The 27,813-nt window shown below is 45.4% G+C and overlaps 1 long non-coding RNA gene across 5 annotated transcripts in view; it reads right to left on the bottom strand.

The window, feature by feature from the left end:
• LOC149121834 (uncharacterized) overlaps nt 1-17,623 on the bottom strand; it is a 48,248-nt gene extending 30,625 nt beyond the window's left edge. For all 5 annotated transcript variants that reach the window (XR_016222780.1, XR_016222778.1, XR_016222777.1 and 2 more), the window contains exon 1: nt 17,410-17,623. This is a non-coding gene — a long non-coding RNA (uncharacterized LOC149121834). The remainder of the gene's footprint in view (nt 1-17,409) is intronic.
• Nucleotides 17,624-27,813: the final 10,190 nt, after the last annotated feature.

Raw genomic sequence — 27,813 nt, 5'->3', positions numbered from 1 at the left:
GTCAATTTCCATGTAGTCACAAAATTCTTTAGAAACAACTTCGGGTGTATGTGGGTTATTCTCTTGGCAGATGGGAGCGTTCACTCTTACAAGGTTCTAAGTTGGGTACTGCGGGAGATAACGGGGTGCTCAGAAATCCAGTTATAGATTTCAAGCCCTTTACAGGCGGTTAGGCTTCTCTGTTCGACAGACTATGTGGTGTAGGCATAGCATGCTCACAAAATGAGAGAATTAGGTCATTCCTTTGTGAGAAATAATGCACTGGGTTAAAAACAGAAATGAGATGAAGCATTTGCATCCTGAAAGAAGACAGAGGTGTGGGATTCTCCCCCTGCTTTTTTTTTTTTTTTTTTTTTTGGACAGGCAGAGTGGACAATGAGAGAGAGAGACAGAGAGAAAGGTCTTCCTTTGCCATTGGTTCACCCTCCAATGGCCGCCGCGGCTGGTGTGCTGCGGCTGGCACACCATGCTGATCCGATGGCAGGAACCAGGTACTTCTCCTGGTCTCCCATGGGGTGCAGGGCCCAAGCACTTGGGCCATCCTCCACTGCACTCCCTGGCCACAGCAGAGAGCTGGCCTGGAAGAGGGGCAACTGGGACAGAATCTGGCGCCCCGACCGGGACTAGAACCCGGTGTGCCGGCGCCACAAGGCAGGGGATTAGCCTAGTGAGCCGCGGCGCCGGCCCCCTGCTTCTGATTCTAAGGCTTCAATGCAGTAGACATTCTACTGGCCACTCTAAAACAGATTCTCTGAAAAGACCAGCAATGTGGAGTAGGTTTTCATTGATGATACTGGACCATCTTTTAAAATCATACAAACAACCTGGGACAAGCCATGCTCTCTCCCAAGTCCTTGCTGTACAAACTGTGGTGTGCAGGTCAGCAGCACCAGCACCAGAGGAGAACTTGTCAGAAATGCAGATGCTCAGGCCAGCCCCCGTCCTATGAATCGGATCGTCACCTTAGCAAGACTGCAGGTGAATGTGTAGGCACAGGCGTGTTAGCATGCGGAAGCACTGGCCTGACTAACATCCCTGGCACAGGAGATCGTGCGGCTTTGGTCTCTGCAACAATCACGTGCTATGGTATCTGTCAACCTTTCTGACGTCTGTCTACTTCTCTCACCAGACCCTCCTCAGATGAGCTGGTTTTCTCACCATATCCCAGTCAAAAATTAAGCTTTCACATCTCTACGGCTTTCCCTGAAGGCTGCTCTTTGATGGCTTTCCAGTTTATTTCTGCCTCAGTCATATTGAGTATTCTGCATTTATTGGATATGCATACTATGTTCTGTCAAGCCTTCGACCCAGGTTATCCTCCCTGTCCCCAGTTTTGACCGATTTGGCCTTCAGGATTCTGTGACATCTTCAGCGTCCCCTGATCACTCTACTCCCATCACACTTGGTATATTCCCAAGTCAGAGCTTTCATCACGTTGTGATGTAATTGTTAACACAGTCTCTTTTGATACACTGTCAGTATCTCAGGAAAAGTGTTTTAGCCACCTTTGTAGTCCAAGGGTTTACAGAATGTTTGCTAAATGGATGCTACAATTGCAAATTGATAGGGCTTGGAGCCAGCACTGTGGTATAGTGGGTAAAGCTGCCACCTGTAGTGTCAGCATCCCATATGGGTGCCAGTTCCAGACCTGGCTGCTCTATTTTCATTGCAGCTCTCTGCTATGGCCTGGGGAAGCCATAGAAGATGGCCCAAGTCCTTGGGCCTCTGCACATGCATGGGAGACCCAGAAGAAGCTCCTAGCTCCTGGCTCCTGGCTTTGGATCAACCCAGCTCTAGCCATTGCGGCCATTTGGCCTATGGATGATTCTCTCTCTCTCTCTCTCCCTCTCTCTCTCTACCTCTCTGTAATGCTGCCTTTCAAATATATAAAATAAATCTTTAAAAAATTAATGAGGCTTGCCCATTCTGTCAACCTCTTGGCAATATGGCAAGTGCTAAGGAGAAAAGGAGACATGTCTTGGATCTCTAAAATACTGCCAACAAAGCTTGCAGACACACACACACACACGTAATCCTAATGTACTGAGTAGTTTCATATTTGAGTTACTGTTCGCATACCTCTGAAGGACACCTGAAGCAGCAATAATGTGGGCAGATGATAAGGTGGCTTCAGAATCTCTGTGAGAGTCCCCGACAACTGGCTCCTTTTGTGATCTTAAATCAAGGTGGACCTTCTTTGTATTGCTATTTCTCCATCTGTAACCTATTTATTCCCCACCTATGGATATGTATAGAGAAACAATCTCTGATGATTCCTTATAGAGATGGCCATGTGACTATTTCAGATCTTTCTGGAAGAGTTTTCAACCGTAAGACAAGTAGATTAAGGGGTAGTACCATTTCTGCCAAGTTTTGCTAGGATTTACTATTAAGATTTTTTTTTCTCATTTGATTTAAACATTTGTTGATTGTATGTGATATTTTAGCTTTAAGAAATATGGAAATTTTAAAAACATCTTGGAGGAGAATGGAATTTAGGGGAGGTAGAAATTACAGTGAATATTTTCTATATTGTTTACAGTAGAAAATCTATGATGATTAGATTACCATTAAGAGTCTAGGTTCTACATACTGGGCTCAAATTTTTAAAAGCCCATGTATATTAGAGCAACCAAAATTAAGGGGAAGCAGTTAATTTTAAAATATCTCTATGAACAGAAAAATTTTAAATTGCAGGTGCCGTGTGAAGCACCCTGTCTCTCTGCCTTTTGAAAAACTCACTTGATGCAATATTCAAAAAGAATTTTTTTAGAAAAGATTATTTATTTGAAAGAGATACAGAGAAGCCAGCGCCGCGGCTCACTAGGCTAATCCTCCGCCTGCGGTGCCAGCACCCCGGATTCTAGTCCCGGTTGGGGCGCCCGATTCTGTCCCGGTTGCTCCTCTTCCAGTCCAGCTCTCTGCTGTGGCCCAGGAGTGCAGTGGAGGATGGTCCAAGTCCTTGGGCCCTGCACCCGCATGGGAGACCAGGAGGAAGCACCTGGCTCCTGGCTTTGGATCAGCACAGCACGCCGGTCGCAGCGGCCATTGTGGGGTGAACCAACAGAAAAAGGAAGACCTTTCTCTCTCTCTCTCTCTCCCTCTCTCCCTCTCTCCCTCTCTCCCTCTCCCTCTCACTGTCCACTCTGCCTGTCAAAAAAAAAAAAAAAGAGTTACCGAGAGAGAAGAGAGACATCTTTCATCCCCTGCTTCACTCCCCCGGTGGCCACAATGGCAAGGGCTGGGCCAGGCCAGAGCCAGGAGCTTCATCCTGGTCTCCCAAATGGGTAGCAAGGACCCAAACACTTGAGCCATCTTCTGTTGCTTTCTCAGGCCATTAGCAGGGAGCTCAATCGGAATTGGAACAGTTGGGACTGGAATTGGCACCCATATGGGATACCAGCATGCAGACAGAAGCTTTACCTGTTATTCTACAATACTAGTGCCAAGAAAATATGTTTAAATGCATAGAAGAGCTGGCAAGACTGTAAAGAGAAACCTTAGAGGACAACAGAAATCCAGAGAGGTGAAGGAGCACAGGAGCAGGTGGTTGACCTTGGGACCCAGAGCCTAGGTTTCCAAAAGCTCCATGGAGCATGAAAGCCAAAGTCAAGAGCACACCTAAAGTGGGAGGGACAATGAGACGCCAACTGTATAAAGCCTGGATCCTCAAAACTGGGTGAATGGAGAGGATACATTGTAGGGGAAGAAAGTGAATAACTTGTTTATTTTCTCTGTTCTAGGTTGAAGGCATAAAAATTTCCTTCTAAAATTTCACATTTAGAAGCCAGTCCTCAAGTGGATTTGGGGACATTATTTTTACCATGCAAGCTGAGAATTTACTGTAAAATGGTTTGGGGCTGGCATTGTGACTTAACGGGTTAAGCCGCCATGTGTGATGTTGACAGCCCACATCGAAGTGCTGATTCCAGTCCTGGCTGCTCTGCTTCTGATCCACCTTCCGCTAATGCAGCTGGGAAGGCAGCACAAGATGGGCCAAGTACTTGGGTTCCTGCCACCCACATGAGAGACCCAGGTGGAGTCCCTGGCTCCTGGCTTTGGCATGGTCCAGACCTTATTGTTGCAGCCATTAAGGGAGTGAACCAGTAGACAGAAAATCTCCTTCTATCTCTATTTCTTCCTCTTTGTCATTCTTCCTTCAAATAAACTAAATACAATAAACAACTTAAAAAGTAAAATGGTCCTCATGTGGGGGTGCTTCCAGGGGCCATATAAGATCACTGTGGATACTGAAGAAATGCACCTTCATTCTACGTCTTAAAGAATTGCTATTCCATGAAACACAGACTGACATACAGGATTTAAAAATACTCAAAAAAATAAGTGACCATTAGGAAGTTAGCAGAAACATGAGGCTGGTGTTGCGGTGCAGTGGGTTAAGCCACTGTCAATATCCCATTCGAGCATTGGTTTGAGTCCTGGCCACTCTGCTTGTGTCCAGCTCCCTTCTAATGCACCTGGGAAAGCAGGAGATGATGACCCAAGCACCTGGGTACCTGTACCCACATGAGAGACCTGGATGGAGTTCCAGGCTCCTAGCTTTTGGCCTGGCTGAGCCCCAGCCATGACAGTCACTTGGCGAGTAAAGGAGTGGATAGAGAATTTCTCTCTCCCTGTAACTCTGCCTTTCAAATAAAGAAATAAAACTTTTAAAAAAAGCCAAGAGGAGGCTATAAAAAGTACCAAGCTAATTTTAAAAAGAACCAAATAAAATGATTCATGGGGTAATTAAATTAAATATGTAATGGACTAAACAGATTAGAAAAAATGAAGAAGAAATTCTTAAACAGAAAGTCCAAAAGAAGACTATCATCGTGGATCTTAGACGGAGATTGGAAATAAGGAAAATATGAGGGGATGAGTAAGAAGTTCTCATGAATGTCTCCTGGCTGCTACCGACAGACAATGGATAAAAGGCCGTAACCTAACTGACAGCATCTGAGAATCTTCCAGAACTGTAGAACAGGTTACATAAAATGTGGGATTTCACATCCAGGCAGCATAAATAAAAATTCTATTCCTAGAAACATTTTAATGAACTAATAGAAAACCAAAGGCAAAGAAAATAAATTAGAGGAAATAAATCAGAAAGGTTATATATTTAGAGTAAAATGGTTAATGTGTAGACTCTGGAGTCAGTCTGCCTGGGTTCAGATCTAGGCTTTATAGCTAATTAGCTGATTGCCTCAGTTTCCTTATCAATAAAACGTGAATAATCATAGTGGCAAGTACTTCATGGTACAGACACGAAGATTAAATGACACAATTATAGCCCATAATAGTACTAGCATGTTGTAACACTCTACGCTTTATTTTTTATTTATTTATTTATTTATTTTTTGACAGGCTGAGTGGACAGTGAGAGAGAGAGACAGAGAGAAAGGTCTTCCTTTGCCGTTGGTTCACCCTCCAATGGCCGCCGCGGCCAGCGCGCTGCGGCCGGCACACCGCGCTGATCCGATGGCAGGAGCCAGGAGCCAGGTGCTTTTCCTGGTCTCCCATGGGGTGCAGGGCCCAAGCACCTGGGCCATCCTCCACTGCACTCCCTGGCCACAGCAGAGGGCTGGCCTGGAAGAGGGGCAACCGGGACAGAATCCGGCGCCCCGACCGGGACTAGAACCCGGTGTGCCGGCGCCGCTAGGTGGAGGATTAGCCTAGTAAGCCGCGGCGCCGGCCTCTACGCTTTATTTTTAATTCTTTTAACTACTCTCTCTTATAGAGAAAGGACTTCTCATGAGCAACAGTGAGGACAGAGGAGAGTGGAGTATTATCTACAAACTTGAAAGAAAATAGTTTTATGCCGAGTAAAATTATCTTTCAAGATGAAAGTCAAAAGTAACTTCAAGAAGAAAATAGCTGTGTACCAGTAAAATCATCTTTCTTGAGCAGATTGAATTAATGTAATTTGAGGGCAAAAAAAAAAGTTTAACACCAACATCTTACTTGATAAATTACTAAGAAATGTATTTGCTAAGGAAATTTCTAGACAATAGGCATTGGGGAGCTGGCACTGTGGCATTGTGGGTAAAGCCACTGCCTGCAGTGCTGACATCCCATATGGGCGCTGTTCTATCTCCGGCTGCTCCACTTCCAATCCGGCTCTCCGCTATGGCCTTGGAAAGCAGTAGAAGATGGCCCAAGACCTTGGGCCCCTGTACCCACGTGGGGGATCCAGAAGAAGCTCCTGGTTCCTGGCTTCAGATTGGTCCAGCTCCAGCCATACGGCCAATTGGGGAGTGAACAAGCAGATGGAAGATGTCTCCGTCTCTCTCTCTCTTTTTCTCTCTCTCTGCCTCTCTCTACTCTGCCTTTCAAATAAAATAAATCTTCAAAAAAAAAAGAGGCATCAGAAAGAAAGCACATGATCTTATAAGGAAAGCTCCAAAGTGAAAAGAGGAAATGGCAAACCTGTCAGTACATCTATATAAATGCCGCTGTGCAAAATAATACGTGTTTAATATGGAGAACTAAAGAAAAATTATAAGTAGTGAGAATATATTATTTGTCTGTGGGGTAATGGTATCATTATAATGAAAGTATTATATGGAATGTATATCCCAAGAGGATATAAAGATATTAAACTTAAATATGAATGTTAATATTTAAAGAAAATCATTAAAATAATAATGGAGTTTATAGTTTTCATAATGATAGGGAAAGTGCAGTGAAAAGAATTTTAAATTAAGACAGGAAAGAAGACAACATGATCAGAAAAAGTACAAATAAGCGAAAAAAGATGAAGGAAATGATAACATGGGCTAAATATATCACAACTCACAATCAAAGTAAATAGGCTAGTCTTTACAGTTAAAAATAATGATGACCGGCCGGCACTGCGGCTCACTAGGCTAATCCTCCACCTGTAGCGCTGGCACCCTGGGTTCTAGTCCCAGTCAGGGTGCCGGATTCTGTCCCAGTTGCCCCTCTTCCAGGCCAGCTCTCTGCTGTGGCCAAGGAGTGCAGTGGAGGATGGCCCAAGTGCTTGGGCCCTGTACCTGCATGGGAGACCAGGAGGAAGCACCTGGCTCCTGGCTTCGGATCAGCGAAGTGTGCTGGCTACAGCAGCCATTTGCGAGGTGAACCAACAGAAGGAAGACCTTTCTCTCTGTCTCTCTCACTGTCTAACTCTACCTGTCAAAAAAAAAAAAAAAAAAAAAAAAGATCATACATAGCTAAAAAATAAAGTCCGGTTTGGTGATATATTCCTAAAAGGTACAGCTAAAACATGGAGTCATTCCACCAGGTAAGGCGAATGTTGAGGATGGAAAAAGTATCCAGGAAATACTCCTAAGGTGCAAGATAGTATAATTTTATTAGTATCAGACAATAAAGAATGTAAGGCAAAAAGTGTTACTGGAGGTAGTCTCTACCTGATGATATGTGATTTAATTCACCAGGGAGATTTGACCCGATTCTAGATATAAACACAGACATGGAAACATAGACAAAGACATAGAAACATAGACTCTGCTCATTGAAAGGAAACTTGAATAAAATTACAAGGCGAGATTGCTAAATTCTCCTCTGCAGTGAGAAATTTAATACATACTCTTATTCCAGTAACTGACAGCTCAAAACACGAAAAACACAAAGTATACAGAAGAACTAACCAATATATTCTTTCCAAGCACAGAGAAGACTGATGAAAAGTCATCATGTGTTAGAACATAATATATCGGCTAAATATTAATATTGATGAAAGCTAAAGATTAATTAATCAGGAAACCTGAGCTATCAGGAGTGGGCTCGGCAAAGCGGTTAACACACTGTGTGGGCCACCTGCATTCCATATCCGAGTGCCTGGATTTGAGCCCTGGCTCCTCTTCCGATTCCAGGTTCTGCTTAGTGCTCATCCTGGGAGGTAGTGGGGACAGCTTAAGTGCTGGTGTCCCTGCCACCCGCATGGGAGACTCAGATGGAATTCCAGGCTCTGGCTTTGGCCTGGCGTAGCCCAGCTTTTGTGGTCATTTGGGAAATGAACAAGCAGATAGAAGATCTCTCTGTGTCTCTAGCTCCCTTGCCTTTCAAATAGATAAAAATAAATTTAAAAATTTTAAATCTGAGAAATTAGCAAAACAAAATAAATGTAAAGGAAGTAGATGAAAGGAAATTTAAAAATAAGGGTAACAGTTAATAAAATAGAAAAGGAAGAATGACAATGTCAAGGTTAGGTTTCTGAAGATAACTTGAAAATGGACAAAACTGTGGCAGCCTATGTTAAGGAAAAGAATAGGAGACAGATATGACAAATGGAAAAGGGCTGTAACTGGAGACAGTGAGTGTTAGTGGGTCTGAGAGGAGGCCCTCGGCATAGTTTTATCTCAGAGAATCGTCTTGCAGGTCAGAGACTGGGGTTTGGGCCCTGGATGTGCTGTGTGACACTGATGGAACCTTGGGCCAGTCTCCTGAGTCCAGTTTATCATTAGAACAAGAATGATAGATTGTGAACATTAAATAAAGCAGAAAGTAAAGAACTGGGGTGGAGGGCGGTGGAGCAGGTGCTGTCCCTGCCACCCATGTGAGGGACCTGGATGGAGTTCCCACCTGCTGGCTTCAGCCTGGCCCAGCCCCACCACTGCAGGCATTCGAGGAATGAACCAGTGGATGGAAGTGCTCTCTCTCTCTCTCGCCTCTTGCTCTCTCTCTTACTCTGCCTTTCAAATAGGTAAACCTTTTTTTTTTTTTAAAGTAAAGAATGGGGCACATAAAGACATAGGAAACATTATGTATGAAGTCTATTATGTTTTTAATCATATGCATTAGAGAACTGGGTGGTGTTGTTGGCTTTTGATGTATAGATAGGGTATCCAGAGTGTGAAAGAGAGCTGGAGAGGGAACAGAGGACATTTCACAAGGGACAAATTTGTGAACAAAGGCACAGGAAGGAATGCCCAGAGCTAGAGCAAGTCACGCAGGTGGAGCAGTCAGCGTGGAGTGCATTTTACACCGTTAAAACTGAGAAGATGCAGGTAAGTCCCTGTGTTCCCTGCTAACATCGATGAGAAAATGCATTACTGAAATGGCTCTGCAGACAGCTTGCCTCCACAGTCCCCACGGCTTCCTCTGGGCACACCCCACACACGCGCCCTGCTAGGGACTGCTGCTACGGAGAAGCATTCGGGAGAGCATCAGGCCAGACCACATTTCCATATTCAAATTTAGAACATTAAATTCATAGGCTTGACAGACTGGGATATTAAGCAGTAGCTTAAGCCCTCCTGGCCACTGTAAACTGAATTCTCCATCCAGAGGAGAATCTTCCCTTAAAAAAAAAAAAAAAGACTTCTAAAGGATGCTTTAGAACTTCGACAGTCCTGTGATCATCCACATTCCTGTGTTTTATGTTCTGAGATTGATTTATTTAAGGAGCAGAGGGAGAGGGAGAGACAAGAACAAAGAGATCGTGCATCTACAAGTTCACTCCCCTAAAATGGTCATGATGGTCGGGGCTGGACCAGGCTGAAGACAGGCGCCTGGAATTCCATCTGGGTCGCCCGTATGGGGGAAGGGACCTAATTATTGGGTCAGAACCAGGGCTACAATGGGATGCCAGCTGCGCCACAACACCAGCCCCACATTCTTGTGTTTTAGTAGTTGCCACAGAACAGGCTTCAAATAATATTTGATAAATAAGGACAGTGATGAATAATTCAAATTATGGTACCAGAATCTAGATATTTTGTGAATATCAGTATAAGGGGCCCACAGAAGGTTGTAGAAAGTATGTATGAGGGCCGGCGCCGCGGCTCACTAGGCTAATCCTCCGCTTAGCGGCGCCGGCACACCGGGTTCTAGTCCCGGTCGGGGCGCCGGATTCTGTCCTGGTTGCCCCTCTTCCAGGCCAGCTCTCTGCTGTGGCCAGGGAGTGCAGTGGAGGATGGCCCAGGTGCTTGGGCCCTGCACCCCATGGGAGCCCAGGAAAAGCACCTGGCTCCTGGCTCCTGCCATCGGATCAGCGCGGTGCGCCGGCCGCAGCGCGCTGGCTGCGGCGGCCATTGGAGGGTGAACCAACGGCAAAAGGAAGACCTTTCTCTCTGTCTCTCTCTCTCACTGTCCACTCTGCCTGTCAAAAAAAAAAAAAAAAAAAAAAAAAAAAGAAAGTATGTATGAGGCCGGCGCCACGGCTCACTAGGCTAATCCTCCGCCTTGCGGCGCTGGCACACCAGGTTCTAGTCCCGGTCGGGGCACCAGATTCTGTCCCGGTTGCCCCTCTTCCAGGCCAGCTCTCTGATGTGGCCAGGGAGTGCAGTGGAGGATGGCCCAGGTGCTTCGGTCCTGCACCCCATGGGAGACCAGGAGAAGCACCTGGCTCCTGCCATCGGATCAGCGCGGCGTGCTGCGGCCATTGGAGGGTGAACCAACGGCAAAAGGAAGTCCTTTCTCTCTCTCTCTCTCACTGTCCACTCTGCCTGTCAAAAAAAAAAATGTATGAAAATACGCAAAAACAATGCTTAGATTTGAACTGTTCTGCATCAAAATAAATTTATCTTCTTAAAAATTTTTTGTTATTTGGGAGGAGAAGAGGGGAGAGGAGAGAGAACTTCAGTCCACTGGCTCTCTCCTCAAATGCTTGCAATAGCTGGGACTGGAGCTGGAGCTGGAGCTGTGAGTCTGGAATGCAATCCAAGTCTCCCACGTGGGTCTTGGAAATTCAAGGACTTGAGTCGTGACTGCTGCCTCCCAGAGTCCGCATCAGCAGGAAACTGGAATCAAGAGCTGGAGGCAGCTGGTACCAAACTATGGCACCCTGGTATGGTCTGGGATGTGGACAGCTTAACCGTGTAGCCAAATGCTCACTCCTAAATTTCTCCTTGAATTCCATCCTCCACGAACATTCAGCAAGTACCCGTGAATATGGCATGTCATGGTACAGGGCTTTAGGCTTTTCCAAATGTTTGATCAGATAGGGCCCACATGCAGAGCCTGTCTTCCTGTTTGTGAAGGTAAATTTCCCATCCATACTCAGTGTGCATATTTTACATGAGAACACATTGGAGTTGCAGTGCCCCCTTAGATACAATCTGGAATCCCGAGGAGTCTAGAAGATTTACAGTTTTTCCAAGGGAAATACTTCCCAACAGCAGGTCCATGAAGAAGATGCAGATCCAGAGCCCCAGCCCTGGCCTCAAGGGTGAGCCTGCTTCCCAGCTAAGCCCTAAGAAGAGGGTGGCTGTTAAAAAGCCAGAGAAACCCAGATAACTCCCCCAGGGGCTTCCCTGCTTAGCAGCCTCCCTGTCATGACCACAGAGCATCTTCCACCTGCTGCTTCTTGATCTGAGTACCATGGCGAGAGATTCCCTGCACAAATACATCCCAGAGCTGGGCTCCTGAGGCCTCTGTGATTACGTAGTCCAGGGAGCCCTCAGCCAGCCGAAGCCTGGTGTTTTGGGGGACGGCTGGGAGCTTTTCCCCTGCTGGCCCCGGCAGCCTTCGTGGCTGGAGATTGCAGTGCAATGCAAAGGGGGCCATTTGACAGTGTTTGCACCTGATCATTTCCAAAGAATCGCCGTTCCCGAGACAATCAGTGCTCTCAGCTGCCTGTCAAGTTCAAGCACTTTTGTCTTCCACATATCTGAGTGTGGGGGCTGAGGGGCTGAAGGACACTCTTCACAGAGACGTTCTTCTAACGCTCACTGTCCCACACCCCTGCATCTTTCTGCTCCTCTCTCTTAAGATGCCAGGCTGGGGATGTAATTGGCCCTCTCCCTGTGGGACTGCTTCCCAAGGCATTGCGTAACTGTGGCTTGGCACCATGGGGCAGGCACTGCTGTGGTGAGTCCAGGGTGCTGTGGGTGGTCAGTCACGTCCTCCAGTTCTGCCATGAGGTCAGGGACACTCCCACCTGTGGCTAGTCCACCCTGGCTTTCACCTCTGTGTTGCCTGGCACAGAAGACAGGATGGACAGCCCATGGCCAAATAGACCCCGGGGAACCATTCAGGGTGATGCTGTCATGCAACTTCAGTTCTTCACTGGTGTAGCAAATATATTCTATCCTCCTGCCTTGACAGACGTAACCTCCTAATGACAAAACCAGAGGACAGGTGTGAAACTGTGACTTCTGTGTATGGGAAGGCTGGTCAGTTATCAAGTCTACTAAACTTGCCATTGCACACACTTGGCTCTTCTGCCAAATAGTTGAATGACTAATAAGAGATTTACATAACTTATATGGATTTACATAAAGATTTACATAACTTGTATGGGTTCCCAATTAATTGTTCTTCTCTTTATTTCAGCAAAATCACTAATTTTGTTGTTATAATAAAGATGTTTACACAGTTTGTCTTCAACTATGAGCAATGGCCTGAAGGCTTTAGAAATTTAAATTTTGTATGCCTTGAATATAATTATAATGTATTTTATGAGAACATAAAATAGAAAATATGAAAGTGATTTTTCTTTTGAAAGTTCTTTTAAATGTTCAAATTTGTCTTTTAACTTTAAAAGTTAAAATATAAACTATAATAAATGCCAAAATTGTATTTATTATAATGGCATTTTCATCTTATTAATTTTCATAAGCATAATACTATTCACATGGTAAGCGTTCTGCATCCATCCAGTTACCAATGCCAAGGACTGGTAGCATGATACATGTATGACACAGATAGGCAAATTTAAGAGTAAAAAGAGAGACCAATATTGCAAGTGTTCCCGAATCGTCATATATGACTTTTCTGAATATTGTCCTGAGTAGTGTGGAACCAGGGAACAGGGAAGAAGAGAAGGAGGAGGAAGGATTTTAGGTGTGATGAGATGTGACCAAGCACTCTTCCCCTCAGGGCCTGTGGCTTCCCAAAGCACTGCTGTCCTAGCTCCCAGTCCTCCTCCACCCGCACATCAGGCTCGCTTCCTTTTCAGGTGTGTGTGTGGCGGGAGACGTGCAGGTGCACTCCCCTGGGCTTGAACAGTGGCCCGCGAGAGTGGACACCAAGTGTTCAGGACTGAGCTGGGCCAGCTCCGAGCATCGGATTCAAGTGACAGAGGCGCTCATGTGTTGCTTCTCCTTTTCTTTTTCTAATATAAAGAGAACAGAATTTATATAGTTCACAGATACAATTCTAAGAATGTAATAATACTTTTCTTCTTCGTCTTTCTCTCCCTCCCATTTCCTTTCACCTTTAAAAAAATTTTTTAGACAACATATTTTTAATTTACATTATTGTCAAAGGCTTAATATTCCACTAATAAAGAGGTCAGCAAGTAAAAAGTAAAAAAGACCATGATTCAGCAGGGATCTTAAATGAATTTGTATGTGGTTGTGGTATGTGGGGCTCTTTAAAATATCTCTTGCCTAGGTCTATGGAACACATTGCATATGTCATTCATAATCATGTTCTCCAGGAAAAACTACTAACATTTTGAAATATTTCCATCCAGTTTGTTCCTTTAAAGATTTATCCATTTGTAAGACAGTTACAGAGAGAGGAGAGACAGAGATCTTCAATCTCTTTTTTTTTTGGACAGGTAGAGTTATAGACAGTGAGAGAGAAACAGAGAGAAAGGTCTTCCTTCCGTTGGTTCACCCCCCAAATGGCACGCTGCACCGATCCGAAGCCAGGAGCCAGGTGCTTCCTCCTGGTCTCCCACGTGGGTGCAGGGGCCCAAGTACTTGGGCCATCCTCCACTACCCTCCTAGGCCACAGAGGAGAGCTGGACTGGAAGAGGAGCAACTGGGACTAGAACCCAGCGCCTATATGGGATGCCGGCGCCTCAGGCGGAGGATTAACTGCATGAGCCATGGTGCCGGCCCGAGATCTTCAATCTCTTGGTTTACTCCCCAAATGGACACAACTGCCAGAGTTGGGCCAGGTTGAAGTCAGGAGCCAAGAACTCCACCCAGGCCTTCAGAGTGAGTGGCAAGGTATCAGGATAGACATCTTCTGCTGCCTTCCCAGGCACATTAGCAGGGAGCTGGATCAGAAGTGGAGCTGCTAGGACTTGAACCATCACTCTCATGAGATGTCAGCAATGCAGGCAGCGGCTTAACCTGCTTGTCAGCAATGCCAGCCCTGTATTTTTGAAAATTCTTATATAATTATGTTACTTATTCAGAAGGTAGAGAGACAGAGACAGATCTCCCATCCTCTGGTTCATTCCCCAAATGCCCACAATAGCCAGGGCTGGGTCTGGGTGAAGCTAGAAACCAGGTACTCAATCTAGGTCACCCACAAGTACTTCATTTATCATGCACTCCCTCCCAGGCTGTGCATTAGTGGAAAGCTAGAATTGGGAGTAGAGTCAGGACTTCAACTAGGGCACTCCAAAATAGGATGCAGGCCTCTTAAGCACTACTCCAAATACTCACCTCCAACCTGGTTCTTTTCTATTTCTTGTTTTCATAAACGAGAATACACCTTGTATATGGATTTTTAAATCGCTTTGTTGATAAAGTTGCCTGTGGAAAGAGCTCTTGGATGACTTCCTAGGTAGGAAGTCTCACTGGATGTCCATCTGCCTTACAGAACTGCATTCCTTAAACACTGTGAGGACACCTGTTGCCCAGTCACACAAGTTCACATCAGCTTTGTAGGATCACAGCCATCTGATGGTGAGTACAGCAGCAATCAAAACCGGTCAGCAGTCAAAGCAACCAAGTAAATAAAAACCCCAAGTCTATCCAAGGTGCAGTTTTAGCTGCAGCAAGAGAAATTCGAAGGGATCTGACAGAGTTCCTGTCCTTATGAGGGCTTGCTTGTGAATAACCAGCCTGGCTTTGTTCTCAGTAAAGATTTGACTGACAGCTGAACTCTAGGCCAGAAGAATTAATAGGCTGCTGGAATGGATTAACCTGTTCAGCCAAGTTATCCACTAATCTTGAGCACAAAGTTGGGTCCTTGGGAGATAAGACGACCTTAGTACTGCCTAGGAGAAAGCCTTGGTTTGTCAAATTCCCTTGTGTTAGTAAGAGGAGCTACCATTTACTAAGGGTGTCATGGTCTAAAATAAATGCTTTGTACTCATTATTTCCTTTGAAATTTCACTTGAATATTCACTTGATATTTTCATTTCATCAATTACCCCATGAGGAAGGTCCTATTTACTCCTACCTTCAACAAAGAGAAAACCAAAGCGTAGAGAGATTTAGTCACTGACTTTATTTTGTTTTTTGGTTTTTTTGTTTGTTTGTTTATTTGTTTTTTGACAGAGTGGACAGTGAGAGAGAGAGACAGAGAGAAAGGTCTTCCTTTGCCGTTGGTTCACCCTCCAATGGCCACTGCGGCCGGTGCGCTGTGGCCGGTGCACCGTGCTGATCCGAAGGCAAGAGCCAGGTACTTCTCCTGGTCTCCCGTGGGGTGCAGGACCCAAGCACTTGGGCCATCCTCCACTACACTCCCTGGCCACAGCAGAGAGCTGGCCTGGGAGAGGGGCAACCAGGACAGAATCTGGCGCCCCGATAGGGACTAGAACCTGGTGTGCCGGCGCCGCAAAGCGAAGGATTAGCCTAGTGAGCTGCGGCGCCGGCTAGTCACTGACTTTAGAGACATAAACCTTTCCAAAGCCTTCTGCTGTCCATATGCAGTTCCAATAGCAACACTTCTGTTGACACAGTTGCAGGAGTGGAGAAACTTTGCTGCTGTGAGGTCATTCAAAGAGAATAGTATCAGGATAGGCAATGCTGTGCTGCAGTAACGACAAACTATCAAACCCCAAGGGTTAAATCAACAAAGGTCCATGTCTCATGCACCTTTCATGTCCATCTTGTATCAGCTAGGGACTTCCCTAGTTGTTTTCACCCTGGGACCAAGATGATGGAAAAGCTACTTACTGGTATATTGTCAGTCATGGTAGCAAGGGGAATAGCAGTAGAATATCCTTAACAATTAAGTATTTCTCATAATAACTCATTGGTCAGTGCACGTCATGAGCCACTGGGACACACACAGGGCCAAGAAGTACATTCTGTGTGTCTAGAAGACAGAGCCAGAAATACTGGGTATTGACATGACTGCTTCAATAGACCTGGGCACCATATGACCAGGCTTTTCCATCCTTACTACGAATATGTGGCTAACAAGTTCTTTCTGCTGGGACCAGATTGTAGAAGTCACCCAAATGGCAGCAGGGCTGTCTGCACAGCGCTGGCCACGAGGACAGGGGGAGATAAATGGAGTCGTGGTAAGAGTAGGGGTCTCGGGACGATACATGAAAAATAGAGGCCAGGCTCCTTTTGGATACACTTCATGTGATTAACCTATTTCCTCTTCACAGCAGCCCTAGGAGGAAGGTCCAATTATCCTTATTTCAGAGATGAGCAAACTCAGATGTAAATATTGAGGAAATTGCCCAAGAAAGCACAGCTAATATGCAATGGCGTGGGATGCAAAGGCTGGCAGTCTGGATCCTGAAGCCATGTCCTTAGCCACCAAGTACATTCTCCAGCCTGTGGTCCGTGCCCAGAAGGGTATCGCAAAAAATCCTATGCCTTGGCTTGTTTTCAGTGTCAGCCACACCACGCTGACTTCAGCTTCGCCTGGGCTGAGGTTCTCTCTCAGAGGCGCGCGTATAAGACTGCAAGCCCTCCCTAGCTGCAAAGGCGAAGCAGTTTCTATTCGTGCAAACTTGGGAAGAGAGCCAGAGGCCGTAACGTAAAATGCTAAGTCAGCAAATACTTGCCAAGGAGGCTCACAGCTGTGGCTTTATTGATTTGAACCATCTGCGTCTATATGCACCTTGTTGACTCGGATGTCAGTGAGAACCATGAACAAGCCCGTGCCTCCACCATCACAAACAGAAGCAGCCCAAACATAGGCAGATCCCAGGTCAATACGGCATTGCCAAGGAACTACTCTCCACCAGAGATTGCCCCCAAATTCCAGCTCTCGCAAGTGACCCAATTACCCAATTTCATTGGCATTACTGGGTGCCTAAAAAAAAACCCTCATTACCATAGAGAAACCTGTTCCTCTAAATCTCTTTGTTCTATGACCTTGCCCATGTCTCTTTTCTTGAGATGAAGCCATAAACATTAGATCTTATGACTCAAATATCTGGAATCCAACTTCCTAAACTGTCTCACTCTGTCAGAAATGGGAATACCATAAGCCACAGTCAGCTGTTATTCCTATTAAGACGGAAAGCATGTGCGTCTTAAGCGTCTCACTGTATATAGCACTGATCTGGGTACTGCCAAAGGGTCAGGCCCATGCACTGTGCCAAGTTCAACTCAAACACACTTTGAGGTTCTCCAAATACACAGCAAAATATGTACTTTGATAGCTTTGAACATTTGCCACCAAACAACCTGCAAGACAAGATCACTGCTTGTTAACGTATGTAACAAAAAGAATGACCCATGTCAACCCCTTACTCATCGTTGTAACTTTCTGTTCCTAACAAGTATCTCAAACAGAGCAGCCTGCAACAAGGTAAACTTGCTGTCTTACCGTGGGGGAGATGAGGTGTCAGCCAGGCTGGGTTTCTTCTCAAGTGTTCTGGAGAGAATTTTTTTCTTGCCCTCTTCAGTTTCCCTCTCTCCTCTCTCCAGCCTCCTGCCTTGGGGTATCTTTACAGCTCTTTTTACTCTCTCTCACCCTCCTGCCTCCCTCTCATGGAGACGCTTGTGATTGCATTGGGCACACCTGGCTAAACCAAGCTACCCTTCCCATCTTGCCATTTCTGACTTAATCATACGGGCAAAATCCCTTTTCCCATGTAAGGCAACATGTTCACAATTTCCAGGGAGTAGGATGTGGACTTTTTTTTTTTTTGAGTGTGTGGGGGGGACATTATACAGTTCACCACACCCACCAAGTTTTTTTTAGATAGTGATAAATTGCATAACATTTTACCCTAAATATTATACATAGAGCAGGGAAGCACTGAAAGAAAGGAAACTATCACATATCAAGGTCACAATTGTGAACGTCATACCATCATTGGTCTCTCGTTTGAATAACTGGTATTACGGAAACAAGAGTTAATTTTGTTTCCACCTGTCTTTCCTTGTGGGGCTCTCATCTGCTGGCTGGAAGGTCCATGTTCTCTGAGTTGGACGTCTGGAGTTGGATGTCTCCAAGTTTGTTTGCTGTCCTACCAAGGTCAGCTGCTTGTACTCATGGTTCCATGGGCCATGGGCCACTGAGCTGGGCTTTCCAAGGGACTTCTTCCTTTCCTTCCCGTACAGCAAACGCTGCACACACACAGGGTCCTCCAGGAGAAACTGCAGGCTTTACCCCAGGCCTAACAGTTAGGGAAGAGGCAGGCAGCCTGCTCCAGCTGCCCCGTGTCTTCTCCCATCCACACACCAACCAGGCCTGTCCCTACTTAGCTTCTGAGCTCAGACTTGATCGGGTGCACTCAGAGCGGCAGGGCCACAGTCTGCCCTGTGTGCTCTATGTGGGAGGCAGTAGCAGCATGGAGAGCAGGGCTCTGATTGCTCAGTCATCGCCTGCAGGCCCTTAGCCATCATTCTGCTCCCGGCCATTGGCACTCCAAGCCCGTGTCCTTATTCTTGCCTCCACTCAAGGGGACTGAAGCCAGCCCTTGGTGCATAAGAGCAGACTCAGGCAAGGTATGGATGAAGCAACTTGCAAATCCAAACTTTCTGGACTGGGCGTGTCGCTGCTGGAGGGACTCTCCCTAAACCACGCACGGCTTTCCTAGTTACATGAGTTCAACCAGTTCTCATACCAGACATCGTGCTGAAGAGTCCCCTGGCCCCTGGAAAGCACTGTGTGTAGGCCTAGGGCTGCCTTATGATCCTGACACTGTGTTCCCACCGTTCAACAGTTGGACTTTCACGAGCACGCCAGCAGGGCCTTCTGACAAGTGCTTGAAACTAGATGAGAAAATTCTGGAGCTAGATGAGCGCTAGCCAGGTGTAGATGACAGCCTACAGGTGCAAAACCCACCCAGCGTAAAGGGCTGGGCTGGGTGAGATGGGTGAGGTCTGTGCATGATGGGCCTCAGGTTACACAAGTTAAGAGAGTGCCTTTTAGTAATAAAGGAATCAATCCCCCAAATTTTGAGGAAAATACTTTTAAAAAATCACAATGAGTGCAGAAAGTCCATGATGAACAAAACATCAAAATTTTATATCCAAATCAGTAAGGATGCCAATGAGGACAACAAACAGAAACTAGTAATACTGATGCTGTCTTTATTGGAAATTTCATTGCTTTGTTCATTGCCAAATTTTTGCGTCGATTTTCATGTTTCTGGAATGTTATTTATCTTGGTTACAGGGTATTTGGCACCCCCTTGATCTGTGCCCCCAGTGAGTGTTCCATTCACCTGTTCCCCTCACCCTAGTGCCTGCCTTGCAGTGTGCAGGGCAGCTTGGATACTTTAACCCATTAGGGCCTCAGGACTGCCCTGGGAGGCAGGCAGGGCAAGAGGTATGTGCATTTGACAGCGAAGAACTAAGTCTCAAGCAAGAGGACCACATGGTGTATGCCAGCGAAGAGATTAAAAACCAGGCCCGGGGACTGCATCTGGAGCAGTTTCTATGACAACAGAGATTCTCAATCTGCATTGTATCAGCTATAGAGACTGATTCAGAAGGTCTGAGATGAAACGCAAGAACCTGCATGTTTTTTTGGAATGAAATCTGTCTGTCAAAGAGATATCTACACGCCCATGTTTATGGCACCAATTACAATAGCCGAGGTATGGAACCAGCCTAAGTGTCCAGCAGCTGATGGGTGAATAAAGCAAATGTGGTTTATAGACACAGTAGAATTTATTCACTCATAAAAAGGGGATGAAATTCTGTTGTTTTCAAAAACATGGATGAGTGTGGGGGACATGTGTTAAGTGAAATTTGCCACAAAGAGAAAGACAAACACTGCACGACCAACTTATTTATGGAGTCTCAAAAAGTTGATTGTATAGAAGTAGAGGTAGGATAATGAGTATTGGAGGCTGCAGAGAGAAGCGAGGAGGTGGGGGAAGGTTGGTAAACAGGTACAAACTTACAGTTAGACAGAAAGAGGAAATGCTGGTGCACTATGGCACGGTAGGGTGACTTGAGATAATAATGATGTCTTGTGTACGTCAAGATAGGTAGAAGACAGCATTTTGGATGTTATCACCACAAAGAAATGATATGACTCAGATGATGTGCCACTCACCCTGTTATTACACAACACACACATGTACTCAGACATGACCTTGTACTTCATAAATATGTACAATTACGACATGTCAACTAAAAAGAAAACAAAAGAAAGAGAACCTGCGATTTTTTAGACACTCACTGAAGTTAGTTTTGATATCAGTGGGCCACCTCCTCCTGGTGGCAGCTCTGCAACAAGTCAGGCGGATACCCCGAGGCTACGCCTGGACGGGGCGGACACGGCTGGAAGAGCTGACAGTTTTTGTTACCAACATTTTCTCTTGCAAAAAGATATGTGCACTTAATACGTATTAAAATATTACTTTACTTTCTGGTAAGTGTAATCTCAATAAATTACTATTAACCCATCAACACGAAGGGAAAACAGTCTTAATTCACAAAAATGCTGTGCTCTAGGGCAAGAGAGAAAAAGGAAAACTTCCAGGTTGAAGGATCCCTGCATTCAGGGGGTGCTCCCTGAGCAATCACGGGTCCTCTCCAGGGCATTGGATACCTGGGGTGAGCACCCCAAAAAGAAAGGGGACCTCAAACTCCCTCTACTTAATCATTTTGCCAGGGCTGGTCAGAACTGAGAAGTTAATTCTTTTCTGGTAAGGATAGTTTCTAAACCCTCATCAAGTGAGAGAAAGAGTTAGAAGAAAAAACGAATGCTTTTTGCCTTAGTACTTTGTGGAAATTGTAGTCTAAGCTTAAATGCATGACCAGGGCCATAAAGACAGAAGGGAGGCTTGGGCTGAACACTGGTATGTGGCTACAATAAGAGCAACTTGAAAAAGCGTCTTGTCAGTGTGGCCAAGGGAAGCTTTTTTGTTTGAGGCCGAAAGATGGAAAGCAAGCAAACAAATAAAAATATTTAAATTGGATTCTTAAACCATTCATCTCAGCAAAGCCGAAAACAGCTGATATTTTCTTTTCTATCAAGTGCTAGCCATGTGGATTTCAGCAGAGCATTTAATCTCGACACACAATTTCCAGTTACCCCCATCCTTAGCGGTTTACTGTAGTCTCACATAGCTTGATTATGGCAAAGAACAGAATTCCACACCAAAATGAAATTTATTGGCCTGTTCTGTTCTTTGAGCTGTGGTCAGGGAAGTGGCAAAGTGAGCCAGCTATCTAATAATTGAAGGACAGAGCTGGCTTCAATGAAGTTTTTGATCTCAAGTGTTCGAATTGCCCTCTTTGCCTCCTGGTAGGTGGGTCATGGTGGCCATCCGCCCTAATAGGGACAAACTGTTGCAAATTTGAAAACAGTTTGTCTCCAAAAATTGCACTTGGCTGATGGATGTTTGGATGCTTACCTGTGAGCAACGCCAAGTGTGGTGTTGGGGTTTTCAGAGGCACTGTTCGGCGCAGCCCAGGAGAACACAGGAAAACCCTTCCCTTACTTTCTAGAACGTTCTAGCTTCCTGTTTCACTCCATTCCTGTTTGCTGGGTATCTGCCATTGCTCTGTGGCTCCTGTTCACCCTGTCAACCCGAGCAATGGTTCTGGGTCATCGAGGCATCACAGTCACCAGGGAAGCTTCTTAAACTGCAAAGTGCGGGGTCCCCTTGCGAGTTCTTCATCTGGGAAGTCTGTGTGGGGCCTCAGAATTTTCATTTCTGATCAGTTCCCAGGTGATGCTTCTCAAACATCCCCATCACACAGGGGAGCTTTTCTAAGGTGCCCTCAGACCAATGCAACCAGACCGTTTGCAAATAGGGCCTATTGCAGGGGCTCTTCTGAAAGTTTGTAGAAAGATGGAATTGAAAGATAAGTTAATTTGGGTGCCAAAAATATTGTGAAATACATGCATAGCTTTTCAGCAACACACATTTCCCATGGACATTCTGATGAGTCCTTGTATGCATGGATTTCAACAATTTGGTTTTTTTTTGCAGCAAAACAAACTTGCCTATGAATTCGATCTTGCGGGAACTTGCTGCAGCACCCTCCTAGGGATTTCCTAGGGCTGCTGCAATAAAGGACCCCAAGGGAGTAATGGGCGACAGAAGTCTCTGTTCCAACAGTTCTGGAGGCTGAAGCCCCCAGTGAAGGTGTTGTGGGTGGCGCCACGACCCCTCACAGCTCTAGGAAGTGCTTCCTGCTTCCAGTTGTTGCCAGGCAACCCTGGCGCTCCCTGCATCCCAGCCCCTGTCCCCATCTTCACCTGGCCTTCCTGCCTGTGTCTATCTGTGCCTGAGTGTTCGCTCCTCCGTTTTTATAACACTCAGGGTTGGATTTAAATTTCGCCCGCACCCTGTATGGCCTCGTAAAGTAAAGGACAAGGAAAGGCCCATTCTAAGGTTCCGGGTGGACATGAATTTTGCAGAATTGGAGGATGCCACTCGACCCTGTGTAGCCGCCTGGACTGTAAGACGGCTGAGGGCCAGAACCTGCGTCATCCGACTTCCAGGGAGAGTCTAGCACAGACTGTGGGGAAGAAAAAAAATCTTGAATGGGTGCAACTGTGTGTTCTTTCCGTGGACTCCTGTCCTCACAACATAACAGATAACACCTACTCCCAATCCCTCTTAAAAGCTTGTTAAAACTGACTTCAGATTCCGAGGACTTAAAAGTGTTTATCTGGAGGACCCATTCGGCTGTAAACTGGAGACCTTTCCTGCAGCAACGCCAGATATTGAAGGTATTTCTTTGTAATTCCTGGGGCACTTTATGGGGTACATACCTATAAAGACCCAGATCACACACTCCTGAAAGCTTTTAATGATAAGGGACAATGTTTTTGAACTTTCCATTACAAACTAGAAATAATATTTTCACATAAAACAAAAATGCCAAATGACCCAAGGGCCTCCCTAAAGCTTTGCATTTTATACAAGTGTAAATGATTGTTTTCCATGAATGAAGCCCACAGGGGTGTTGCTCCACAATGTCCCCCCCCCCCAAATGCAAGCAAGGCTGCTGGAAGCCCCTTGTCTGAACTGCAGGGATTTGGGTGGGGGGCAGCTAGCCAGCAGGCCCCAAGGCCAAGTGGAATGTGGTTCCTTGCTGGAAGGGGTGGTGCGGACTGTGAATTGGTTGAAATCAGTGAGTGAGGTTTGGTTTGGATGGGGTGGCGTCTGAGGACCACAGTAAGAAGCCAAACGGCTTTCTGGTGACTGTGCTGTGCCAACGTCGGCTGTGGGGTTGGCGAGGGTTCTTTGAAGACTGATCTGTGACCCGCTGGGTAGCACTGTAGAAAGTGGGATGTGGGCTGAACTCAGAATTAGGAGCCCTGGCTTCTGGTCCTGGCTCCACCGCAGTCACTGAGGCTCCTACAGCTTTAAAAGATATATTGCTGGGTGTGTGTGTGTGTGTGTGTGTGTGTGGTGCAGATGTGATTAATAACACCTGAATCCACGCGTCTTCCTCTGCACTGCTGCGTCTGCTCTATGCAGACATCTTTAAAAAAAATGAGGTTTGGTCACTTATTTTGATTTTCAGAAGTATTTTTCCATTAGTATATACATATTTTTTGTTTTAATATCCTTTATGACAGAAAACTCATTTTCACGTAAGCCAGGAAAATGACAATGTTTAGAAGTTATGAAAATATCCAAGTGCTTTTTTCACATTTATGATGGTTTTCTAAATCTTTATAACCATACACTCACTAGTTATACTTCCAAGTTTCTTCTTTAACCAGGGATGGAAATAGCTTTTCTTTGTTTGCTTGCTTTAATATTTATTTATTTATTTATTTGAAATGCAGAGTTAGGCAGAGACAGAGAGATCTTCTATTTACTGGTTCACTGCCCAACAGGGCTGGGCCAGGCCAAAGCCAGCAGCCAGAGCTCCATCCAAATGTCCCGTGTGGGTGCAGGGGCCCAAGCACTTGGACCATCTTTCACTGCTCTCCCAGGTACATTGTAGGGAGCTGGATTAGAAGTGGGGCAGCAGGAACTTGATGGGATACCAGTGTCATATCTTAACTTCTTGTGCCACAACACTGGTCCTGTGATGATAGCTTTTGAACATGATGTTGTCTTATTCTAACTTCAAAAAAAAATTTTATTTAATTCATTCAGAAGGCAGAGTGACAGAGATAGAGGGGGAGAGAGAGAAAGAGACAGAGAGATATCTTCAATCCGTTGGTTCATTTACCAAATGGCTACAAGAGCCTGGGGCTCAGCCAGGCGGAAGCCAGGAGCTTGGAACTCCGTCTAGGTCTATGTCACAGTGGCAAGCTTCAGCTTAATCCACTCTGCCACACGGCAGGGCCCTTCTTCTTCTTTGAACATCTCTCTCCTGCTGAACTCATCTGAGAGACATGAATCGTCTGCCCTCCGAGAACTGGAAGTCCCATTTTAGTGCAGGAGGGGTGGCTGTCCGTCCAAGGCAGCCTCATGCTAACTTCTGCATTTCCTGGTTCTGTCTTTGCCTGAGCAAGGGGGTACCTGTCCTGCATGGGCCTGGCCTTTCTTTCCTCCCTGACAGCTGCCCCTACTCTTCTTCAAAGTTACTCTGTTCGGCATGAAAGATGCACATTGATAGATCTGCAATTTAAGTCTGTGGAGTACAAAGGTTCCTTTTTAACTGAAGAGGAATATTTACAGAGTAGCCACTAAATGCAAAAGAGCTGCACATACATCATTGCTTTTGATCCTCAGCGTTGCCCAGTTTACAGGAGAGAAAAAGGAGGCACCCAGCTAGGAAACGGCAGAGCCTGCATTGGAGGCTGGCTGCCCACATGCCACTTGTTTCTTGGGAATGCCTCTTTGTTTTGCTCTCGGTGTTTACACATTTTTTTTTCTTCACAGGCATCTTCTTTATTGTGGTAATGCACATAAATAAAATTTACCATTCTAACCATTTTATGTGTCCGGTTCAGTGGCACTACATGCAGTCACACTGTTGTGCCACTATCACCACCATCCATCTCCAAGCTGAAACTCTGTACGCATTAAACAACAATTCTGCATCTACTCTTCCTCCAGCCTTGGCAACCACTCTTCTATGAACTTGACTTGTCGATACTACTAGGTGTCTAAGTGAAATCGTACCATATTCTTCCTTTTATGTCTGTCTTATTCACTTAGTATAATGGCCTCAGGAGTTACTAATGTTGTAGCCTGTGTCAGGGCATCATCATTCCTTTCTAAGGGTGAATAATATTCCATTATATGTCTATGTAATATTCTGTTTATCCGTTCATCTGTCAATGGATTGCTTTTACCTTTTGGCTATTGTTTATGCTGTCATGAATATGGATATGCAATTATCTGTTCATTTCACTACTTTTAACTCTCTTCAGCTTAGAAGTAGGAATGCTGAATCAGCAGTGTTTCTTAAAAATGTGTATTTGTTGGGGTGGGCATTTGGCCTGGTGGTATTAGAGCAGCCAAATTGTTGTCTCCCCTCCAGCTGTTTACTCTGGTTTCCTGCCAAGGCAGCCCCTGGGGGGCAGTGGTGATGGTTCACGTGATTGGGTCTCTACCATCCACTTGGAGGACCTGGGTTGACTTCTAGGTCCCAGCTTTGACCTAGCGTAGTCCTAGCCCCAGCTGTTGTGAGTGCTTGGGGAGTAGTTGGGAGCTTTCTCTCTCTCTCTCCTCACCTCTCATTTTTTGCCTCTTTAAAAAGTTAAACGTGTGTACATTTTAACTAAAGCTAACTGTACTCTTAAATGGTTTTAACAATTAAAAATAATGTATTTCCTGTCCCAGTTCCCAACTTTCCTTGTTCCTCTAGTTGGTATCACCATTCTTCCCGTTTCCCAAGTTTGAGATCCTGGTGTTACCTTGGCCTCTTTGCCACTGGTCTTCTACTATGTTTAGCTATCGATTACCCTTGTTCGTTCCTTCCAGTTAGGTGCCACTCATCGACTCTGCCACGACCTCCGCCCAGGTCTGATTGCTGTGAATCACACCAGCAGCTGCCTGCTAGAGCTCTCGGCTTCCAGATGCTTCCCCACTGTCAACATCATGCCATCCACACTCCGTGCTCAAGAATCTACAGTAGCATTAGGTCCAGGCTGCTGTGTCGGCCTTTAAAGGTAGTGAACTCCCCGATTTCACTCATCTGGGCAACACTGCTTTAAACATCCTCCCATAGTCCTCTTCCACGCCAGCTGCGCAAGCCCCACTTTCCCCCAGACTTATGCGATTGCCTTCTACTCGCCTAATCCTCTCCCAAAACCACTTCCTATCACTCCTCAAAACACTCATGGTCTCCATTTATTTCCTACCTTTATTTTTGCTTCCCCCCAGCCACATGCCAAGTTTCTTGAGTACAGGATCTTTGTCCTGTAATTTTCTGAGAATCCTGTGATGCTGGGCAGATATGTGCTATGTGCTTGCTGGTTCATGAAATAAGACAAAGTAACAGGAGTACACAAATTGCAAAATGTGGAGACAGATTTTTATCAGAGCCTTTAGAAAGAAACTGCTTTACACCCAGGAAGAAATCTCTCACAGCAGTTGTCAAATACCAGAATAGCAGGAGGGTAGCTATTTAAATGGTTCCGTATGCATCTTTTGCATTGTGGTGTGCAAATGCGGGCCAGTGAATTTTCAGGGCAAAATGCTACCCAGGTGAATCTGTTTCTCATTTTGAATAATTCTCAAAATATGTAAAATGCTCAATCAGGGTTCCTGCTCTTCTTTTAAGGGTCCAGATGATGTCCAAATTCTAGAAACTCACTAGGAAATATGAAATGTCCTCAGTACTGCTAAGTTTGGGAGCTGTTTTCCCAATAACTTTTTAAAAGCTTTGAAGTCCAGTTAATAAAGAGAAAATTCCCCCCCAAGTAGGTTTTAGGAAGGAGAGTTTTACATCATTTAATAGCTTCCCAAATGAATAACTTGCTGCTAGATTGGAAATGCAAATCACTCTGCTGGAAGCAGTTGACGACATTGAGAAAGTAAACCCTGCAGTCTAGCATAGCCTTCTCTTGATTTAGGACATGGGTGTTCGCACTGCAGCATTGGGGAGGGCACTGTGGCTCTGCAGATTAAGCTGCTGCTTAGGGCACCAAGTCCTTGCTACTCCGATTCCAATCCAGCTTCCTGCTAATCTGCCTAGATGATGGCTTGAGTGCTTGGATTCCTGCCACCCACATGGGTGATCTTGATGGAGTTCCTGGCTCCTGGCTTTGGCTTGGCCCAGCTCCAACTGTCGCAGGTATTCGGGGAGTAAACCAGTAGATGCAAGATCTCTCACTCTCTTTCTTTCTGTGTCAACCTGCCTTTCAAATATATAAAAATTGCAACATTGTCCAATGCATGTTTAGGAACAGAGTATGTCAAAGAAGTTCAGATAAATATCAGCTAGGTAAATTGTGACAGAAATAGAGAAAAAAGTGTTGCCAAGAATATCGCAATAATATTTCAGGCTGGATGCTAAAGGTAGATACATCAACTACAGGCAGTCAGGCTCTTTTGGTCTTGAATAATGATCATACAGTCAAATTAGCTCATATCCATCTCTTATTTATAGACACTGTATTTGGACAGAGTTTTCACAAATAAACACCGAAGCTGGAGCTGACATGAATGAGTGCAGCCTACTTCCTGTTTGGTTCTCTTTCCCACAACTTAAGTGAGTCACAGAGGCACTGAGGGCTTTTATTTTCAACTGGTATTCTTCTTGTTCCTAGCAACACAGCCTGCAAGTCAGACCCGTCAACAAAGCATGTTGAAGACTCCTGCTACTAAAGGGCTAGTCTACCCACTACTGCAGTTATGGAAGTGAAACCTAAAAAATATCCACCACTGTTGTACGGATA

The sequence above is a fragment of the Oryctolagus cuniculus genome, chromosome 16, assembly GCF_051225735.1.
Source record: "Oryctolagus cuniculus isolate XC-2025 breed Fujian yellow rabbit chromosome 16, ASM5122573v1, whole genome shotgun sequence".
Classification (NCBI taxonomy): domain Eukaryota; kingdom Metazoa; phylum Chordata; class Mammalia; order Lagomorpha; family Leporidae; genus Oryctolagus; species Oryctolagus cuniculus.
Note: the sequence above shows the minus strand (reverse complement) of the source record. Positions and strands in the feature narration are given on the sequence as shown.